At 44.7% G+C, this 8,755-nt stretch overlaps 1 non-coding gene across 1 annotated transcript; it reads right to left on the reverse strand.

Moving 5' to 3' along the window:
* Nucleotides 1-3,014: 3,014 nt before the first annotated feature.
* Trnas-cga lies at nt 3,015-3,089 on the reverse strand. The gene has a single exon. It is a non-coding gene; the product is annotated as a tRNA-Ser (tRNA).
* Between the last annotated feature and the right edge of the window lie 5,666 nt (nt 3,090-8,755).

Below are 8,755 nucleotides of genomic sequence, written 5' to 3' on the forward strand. Positions count from 1 at the left end.
ACTATCTTAAGTGATTCTAAATGATGAAACGGCAAGCTGTCTCATTCGGAATAGCGTTCAAAAGGAATCCCATTGTGATGTATTTATTTACTGAAAACCATAAATTGATAATATCTACACAGTTAATAATGGTTAACTGAAAACAACAATTACCTGAGAGTATGGTCGTATGACAGAATTAGATCGGAAGGAGCCCTATCAGCGACTGACGGTTATTACGCGCACCCTTTACCTCGTACCTACACTCAAGACAATTCGTAGCCGTTGGCACATTATCATTAGCTTGGAGATTATCCATTTATTTATTAAGATAACCCTTCTCTCACATTATGATATTGTCGTAAGAAAGTACTTAGGAACTGTAGGCTTGTCGTTGTATCAGTTTTGGAGAGGGGGCCTTTTATTAACAAATTTTTATTGAGCAGGAAGATTACTTGCTTCGCGCTTTCGTAAGCACCTCACTGCTGACCTAACAGACGTTATCACTTTTAGCCACAGCGCACCACCGTCCAGTGGCAATGCCATACGCTCCATAGGCTCTTTCAGCCAGCGAGAGACCTGAAATCTTACTCCCGACTGCGTGCGTTCTGCAGTACTGTTTCACTCAGTGAATGCTGCCGTGAAGTCTGCAGACCCAATACAGAATTGTAAAACCTTAAAATAAGGAAATTAAATGTGGCTTGAACATAATTGGTACCTTACAACAGCTATACAGTGCTACCGAGAAAATTCAGCTCTTTCTCCTTATTTCGATGGTTTTGTTATTTGAAGAAGGTTTTTTTTTCTTTTACTCATGAACATTGATTTCGCTTCTCTGATACTTTGTCTCAGTCTTCCTTGCTTCTTCCATCTTCAGTTAGCTTACTTTGTGAATAATTGTATGATCTTGTGTTGTTGTTGTTGTTGTTGTGGTCTCCAGTCCTGAGACTGGTTTGATCCAGCTCTCCATGCTACTCTATCCTGTGCAAGTTTCTTCATCTCCCAGTAACTACTGCAAACTACATCCTTCTGAATCTGCTTAGTGTATTCATCTCTTGCTCTCCGATTTTTACCCTCCACGCTGCCCTCAAATACTAACTTTCTGATCCCGAGATGCCTGAGAACATGTCCTACCAACCGATCCCTTCTTATAGTCAAGTTGTGCCACAAACTCCTCTTCTCCCCAATTCTGTTCAATACCTCCTCATTAGTTATGTGATCTACCCATCTAATCTTCAGCATTCTTCTGTAGCACCACATTTCAAAAGCTTCTATTCTCTTCTTGTCCAAACTATTTATCGTCCATGTTTCACTTCCATACATCGCTACACTCCATACAAATACTTTCAGAGACGACTTAAATCTATACTCGATGTTAACAAATTTCTCTTGTTCAGAGACGCTTTCCTTGCCATTGCCAGTCTACATTTTATATCCTCTCTACTTCGACCATCATCAGTTATTTTGCTCCCCAAATAGCAAAACTCCATTACTACTTTAAGTGTCTCATTTCCTAATCTAATTCCCTCTTGTGTATTTGTTTTTATTTTCAGTAATTTTGTTGCTTATTTTTTCTGATTCCTTAGAGCACAATAGGATTCCTGTGGTTTTCGAGTTAATTTGTTTTTATGACTTAATTCGTATTTAATGTGCATTATTCTACAACTAAATCCTTAAGACAGCACTCGCAGAAGAGGTGATTGGTAGTAAACAAGACGAGATTAAAAATAGAGCAAGGGCCAGTAATATTATAGAATAAAATGTGTAGTAGATGCTTTAAGTGCCACACTTTTCGTTCGTACGTAACTGCGGCGCCCACAGAAAAAAACTTGATTTTCCAATATTTTTAGTGGATCTCTCACGAGGAGAAACCGGGAGAGCAGCGGCTGCAAGAGACACTCTTGGAAAAAAAAACTGGAGCAAAAAGTACGAAGAAGCTAATCTTGGGAATTTATTGAGATTGAAACTGGGATAGCCTGAGGTTGGTGTTGCCGTAAGAAATGGGATAACTTGCGTGAAGAGAGGGGAGGGGAGGAAGAGTGGAGAGGAGTAGGAGGAGGAGGAGGGGAGATATTAAAACTCGTCGTGGAGACGAGGCGGCTCGGCTGGCCGAGTTCCTGCTTAAGAGAATTAGCCGGCGCGGTCGCTTAGCGTCTTTAATTCGCCGAGTGCGTTCCGCGGGGGTGCGCCCGGGACGCAGGCGTCGTTGGTATGGAAAACATGGCCTCCGCCCCCGGGGAAGAGGATGGGGGGAATGGGGGTGGAAGAGCGCGGGTAAATAAAATTATAAAGTTGGAATTAGGGACAACTTAATTAAAATACTAATCTATTTTAGAAGCTAACTAACGAATATGCCAGAAGAAAATGCTTCTCGGCTGAGAGTTGCCCGCTGCCACGCGCAGCAAGTGGGAGGTGGCGCCCCGGTTTGTGGGCGGGGTGCGGCGGTTCGCTGTGGGGCAGTCAGGGGCGTATTTTTAGAGGCTAACCCTCGAGACGAGGCGTCCCGGCGTCGTAAATGTTGTTCGGACGCTAACGAGAAGGGCGCCCGCCGGTGGTTAAAGGCCGAGAGAACTTGGCCGCGCCGCGGATGCTGCGCTATCTCGGCGAGAATCCCTAACAAGGCAGCGCTTTTAATCCGACCCTCCAGCGCGCCCGCTCTCTGAGGCCGAACCCAACTCTTGGAGCGGAGGGCGGAGTGAAGTTTTGTACAGTATATTGTGTGGAGAACTCTCTCACTAAATATCCCGCTCTGTAGCGGCCGTCATTTGCGTTCGGTTCGATGTGCACCTACACGGAAGACGTAAAGAAACTGGTACACCTGGCGAATGTCGTGTAGGACCCCGGCGAGCACGCAGAAGTGCCGCAACACGACGTGGCATCGACTCGACTAATGTCTGAAATGGTGCTGGAGGGAACTGGCAGGGCTGTCCATAAATCCGTAAGAGTACCAGGGGTTGGAGATCTCTTCTAAACAGCACGTTGCAAGGCTTCCCAGATATGTTCAGTAATGAAACTTCCTGGCAGATTAAAACTGTGTGCCGGACCGAGACTCGAACTCGGGGCCTTTGCCTTTCGAGGGCAAGTGCTCTACCATCTGAGCTATCCAAGCACGACTCACGCCCCGTCCTCACAACTTTACTTCTGCCAGTATCTAGTCTCCTACCTTCCAAGCTCTCCTGCGAACTAGCACTCATGAAAGAAAGAATACTGCGGAGACAAGGCTTAGCCACAGCCTGGGAGATGTTTCCAAGAGTGCTAGTTCTGCAAGGTTCGTCGGAGAGCTTCTGTAAAGTTTGGAACGTAGGAGACGAGATACTGGCAGAAGTAAAGCTGTGAGGACGGGGCGTGAGTCGTCCTTCGGTAGCTCAGATGGTACAGCACTTCGAGTCTCGGTCCGTCACACAGTTTTCATCTGCCAGGAAGTTTCATATCAGCGCACACTCCACTGCAGAGTGAAAATCTCACTCATGTTCAATAATATTCATGTCTGGGGAGTTTCTGACCCGTGGAAGCGTTTCATTTCTGTTCCTGGAGCCACTCTGTAGGAATTCTGAACATGTGGGGTATCTCTTTGTCCTGCTGGCATCGTCCAAGTCCTTCCGAATGCACAATAGACATGACTGGATGCAGGTGATCAGACAGGACGCTTAAGTACGTGCCACCTGTCAGAATCGTATCTAGACGTATCACCGGCCTCATAGCACCCCAAATGCACACGCCCCACACCATTACAGAGCCTACAACAGCTTGAATAGTCCCCTGCTAACATGCAGTGTCCATGGATTCATGAGGTTGTCTCCATACCCGTACACGTCCATCCGCTCGATACAATTTGAAACGAGACTCGTCCGAACACGCAACATGTTCCCAGTCATCAGTCGTCCAATATCGGTGTTGACTGGCCCAGGCAAGGAGGAAAGCTTTGTGTCGTGCAGTCATCTGGGGTACAGGAGTGGGCCTTCGGCTTCGGAAGCCCATATCGATGATGTTACGTTGAATGGTTCGCACGCCAACACTTGTTGGTGGCCCAGCATTGAAATCTGCAGCAAGTTGCGGGAGAGCTGTCGTTCTGTCTCGTTAAACGATTTTCTTCAGTCGTCGTTGGTCCCGTTCTTAGAGGATCTTTTTCTGGCTGTAGCGATGCCGGAGGTTTGATGTTTTACCGGATTCCTGATATTCACGGTACACTCCTGAAATGGTCGTACGGGAAAATCCCCACTACGTCGCTACCTCGGAGAAGCTGTGTCCCATCGCTCGTGCGCCGATTTCAACACCACGTTCAGACTCACTTAAATCTTGATAACCTGCCACTGTAGCATGTAACAACTGGGCCAGACACTTGTTGGCTTATATAGGCGTTGCCAAAGTCAGTGCCGTATTGTGCCTGTTTACATATCTATGTATTTGAATACGCATGCCTATACGAGGTTCTTTTGCTCTTCAGTGAATTAGGTTTCATTCCTCGCGTTGTCACTGATTTTCGATAACAGTACAGGGCTATTCACAAGTACCTCTCGGGTGTCATAAAAAGACTGCGCGAAAACGACAAGACATATGGAAAGAATACACATGGGAGTGTGTAGAGCATCTGTCAAAGTCTCGATTCGTAATACGCAGGGCGTGTCTATAGGAGTGACATTGCTCAGAAATCGTTTCTCACTCACAAAGAAACATCGACAACTTGAGCTCATATTTTAAGGTGAAAACGGCACAAATGTAAGATACCAGCCACAGCAATTGATCTCGCCCGAAAATTTGGGCTATAATTGTAACTGTATGCTGTTATGACCTTATGAAAGAATAGCTTTCAAACTTAAGCGAGCTGCATTTGTTTGTCACTCGCTCTGCCCCCCTGCAGCCGGATAACGGTCGAGCAAAAGTTGTGTACATCGTTGTGAGTAGGAAGTTTGTGAAATACTATTTTGACATTGTTAACACGGTTTGTCCATTGCGCCAAACTGCGCGGTTTCCGACCCGTAGCTGCTGCCAGAGATTTCGTTGCGTTAAACATTTTTAAGTAGCGATTCCCAAATTGCAGCGTAAATGAATGACACGAATGAAAGTGACGTCATACAAGTATCGAAGGACTATTTAACTATTAACATTGCTGTTGTGCTTTCTTTTATTTTAAATCTGCCACTGTTGAAGTGAATTACATTTGCAGGAGATTTGTTATCCTTCAGCGTGATGGACATGATTAAATTGTAAATTAAAAGTCATTAACTCCGTTTCTTAATAATTTTTCGGTTCCGTGTGTTTATTCATCTTGATTTGTAGGCAAGGCAAGTAATCTATATGTCGTGGCCCAGAGAAAGACACCGAAAACGCTTAGTATGTTGTGTGGGAAGGTAAATTGATCGGTTTGCGCACTAGAGGGCGTCGAACTTTGAGGACGGACGGCTGTGACGATTTGTTCCGATCTTCTGTTTTGGTGTCTAAATGCGGAGGGTATACCGAGCAAGTTGGTGCAGTGGTTAGCACACTGGACTCGCATTCGGGAGGACGACGTTTCAATCCCGCGTCCGGCCATCCTGATTTAGGTTTTCCATGATTTCCCTAAATCGCTCCAGGCAAATGCCGGGATGGTTTGTTTGAAAAGGCACCGCCGATTTCCTTCTCCGTCCTTCCCTAATCTTATGAGACCGATGACCTCGCTGTCTGGTCTCCTTCCTTTAGTCATCTATGTGTTACCTAATAGCATTCCTACGCATGCGCTACATTTCTCCATACAGCCTGTCGGCTCATCCCGCTGCGGATCTCGTGTGGTCTGCCAGTGAAATAACGTTGTCGATAACAGAGCGACATGTACCAGCACACGGCTGCGGAAATGACCAACGCGGTTCTTGCGTACGGCAAAGCGGATAGCAATGGAAGGGCTGCAGTAAGGCTGTATGCGGAACGTTTTTCAAGCTGACGTGCCCCACACCATTCCACGTCGCGGTGATGAAGAGGCACCTCAAAGAAGGCGGAAATTTGCACGTATGTATTTTCTGCCTGAAGTGTGTACATCGTACAGTAAAGTAGCAGCACTTTGAGCTTGGTATTTGCGAATGCTGTCCCCAGTCTGCAGTTTCTCCTCGAGTAGGTGCCTACACGTGATTGAGGGTCGTCCATGCTCGGCCCGGAGGAGGACGTGCTGACAATATTTTGAAGAGTCTCCAGCCACCAGCACTGGTGAATTTCGTGAAAAGATCGCTTCACAGCGAAAACCATTTTAGTTTTAGCGATCTCTACCCAGTCCCGCGTACCGTATGCGTGACATCAACTCCCCTGTTTCGCGATAACACAAAAGGAACTGCCCTTCTTTGAACTTTTTCGACGTCGTCGCCATTGCTACCTGGTAAGGATCCCAAACCACGGAACAGCACCCGTTTGGTAGATTGGTTGCATCTTCTAAATTTTCTGCCAATAAAATGCTGTTTTTGATCAGTCTTCCGTACTTAATTTTCTATTTGATGGTTCTAATTTAAGTATTTTTTTAAAGGAACGCTTGCTATTTTTCCCACCATACAGATGTCGGATCAAAATCATTTTTCAGTTCGTTTTGATCTTTGATGATTTTTCTATACCGTAAATTACAGAATCATCCGCAAACCATCTGAGAGAACGCCACGTATCACTTCGGTTGAAATGCGTGATTTGCCATATATTACCACCAGCCGTGAGGTTTCTGACAGGAATCAGAAATCCAGTGCAGCAAATGAGACGATCGTCCGTAGCCACGCAGTTTGGTTAGGAGCTGCTTGTGGTGAAAAGTGTCGGCAGTCTTCTAGAGCCGGCCGGAGTGGCCGTGTGGTTCTAGGCGGTACAGTCTGCAACCGAGCGACCGCTACGGTAACAGGTTCGAATCCTGCCTCGGGCATGGATATGTATGATGTCCTTAGGTTAGTTAGGTTTAATTAGTTCTAAGTTCTAGGCGACTGATGATCTCAGAAGTTAAGTCGCATAGTGCTCAGAGCCATTTGAACCAGTCTTCTAGAAATATGAAATCTACCTGAGATACCTTTTTGGTACCAGTCATTGATCTGTGAGAATAAGAGCCAGTTGCGCTTCACGTAAGAACGATATTTTTTTGAATCCGAGCTGGTTATGCGTCAATAGATATTTTCGCCGAGACATTTAACAGTGTTCGAACACAGTATGTGTTCCAACTCCCGCTGCAAATCGACGTCTGTGAAATGGATTTACAATTAAGGGGACTACTTCTATTTCCACTCTTGTGTATTGGTGTTTCCCAAGCAACTATACAGTCTTCAGATACAGGTTTCCCGTCAAGGAACCGCTTGTAAATGGTTGCTAGAAATGTTGTTCTTTCTTCAGAATACACCGAAAGGAACTTTCATCAGGTATAGTCAACATCTGTATACTTCATTTGGATTCTGATGTACTGCATCTTCTTTGGGAAAACCATCAGTAGTAAATATGTTTAATGGCGCTCTCATCGCTAATATTGCCAATGCCATCACAAAGTCAGGCAGTATAATACCACGAACAGCGAAAATTATGTAAGCATAAAACTTTTTTCTTATAACCATTTTTTGGGGAGTGCAAGTGATAAATTTTTCAAATTATATGTAAAGTTAATTGCAAGTCATTAAGTGCTCTCTCATAATACTGGGTGAGTGAATTTTGGGTATGCGTACGTCATGGCCTACACGTCTTTTTCATCCCCACCATTACTACGCCTTTGATAGGTAGGTGTGTTCAGACACACAGAGAAAAAAATTTTAGTACAACTTTAATTTACGGTATCCTTTTTTACGTGATCTGGCTCCGATGAATTAAAGCTCTCAAGCTTTGCTCAGTTTACCTGGAAAAACCCTGTGAAATTTCGTCCGCTTGCTTTGACATTAGCGCTTGCAAATAAAACAGACAGACGCAACAGCTGTACAAATTTGTCATCGGAGTAGATTATCTTTATGTTTGTTAGAAACTGCCTTTGTAAGCAACTTGAGAGCTGGTGTTCAAGGAAGGCAGGATTCGGGATTCGGTTACGATTGTGGACGGGGCCGTAGTCAGCTACTATTGGTTCGATTTTCTTTTAATCACACACAAATTATTTAAAATCAACAACAAATTAAACAATGTTAATAATTTAAGAATTGTTACTTACAAGTACAGTTACATTTATTAAAATGTCCGCTCCCAGTAGCTGAATGGTCATTGCGACAGACTGTCAATCCTAAGGGCCCGCGTTCGATTCCCGGCTGGGTCTGAGATTTTCTATGCTCAGGGACTGAGTGTTGTGTTGTCCTCATCATCATCATTTCGTCCCCATCGACGCACAAGTTCGAAAAACTTGCACCCTGCGTACTGTCTACACGACGGAAGGCCATAGTCACACGACATTTACATAGTTATTAAAATGTAAAAGGCAAGTGACCAAGGTCATAAAGCTCGATGCAATAATACAATTACCAAATTAAAATTTTAAGACAAGTAACGACATTCACGGCTGAAGGCCTTAATGGCAATAAATTAAAAATCATTTCACGGTTGAAGGAATTAGTGGCAATAGATTAAGAATTGTTTAACTTGTTGCCACTTACAAAATGGTTCAAATAGCTCTAATCCCTATGGAACTTAACATCTGAGGTCATCAGTCCCCTAGACTTACAACTACTTAAACCTAACTAACCTAAGGACATCACACACATCCATGCCTGAGGCAGGATTCGAATCTGCGACCATAGTAGCAGCGCGGTTCTGGGCTGAAGCGCCTAGAACCGCTCGACCACGCAACTTACAAGCTACAGTTATTAATATATTGAAAACA

The sequence above is a fragment of the Schistocerca americana genome, chromosome 6, assembly GCF_021461395.2.
Source record: "Schistocerca americana isolate TAMUIC-IGC-003095 chromosome 6, iqSchAmer2.1, whole genome shotgun sequence".
In the NCBI taxonomy this organism is placed as follows: Eukaryota; Metazoa; Arthropoda; class Insecta; order Orthoptera; family Acrididae; genus Schistocerca; species Schistocerca americana.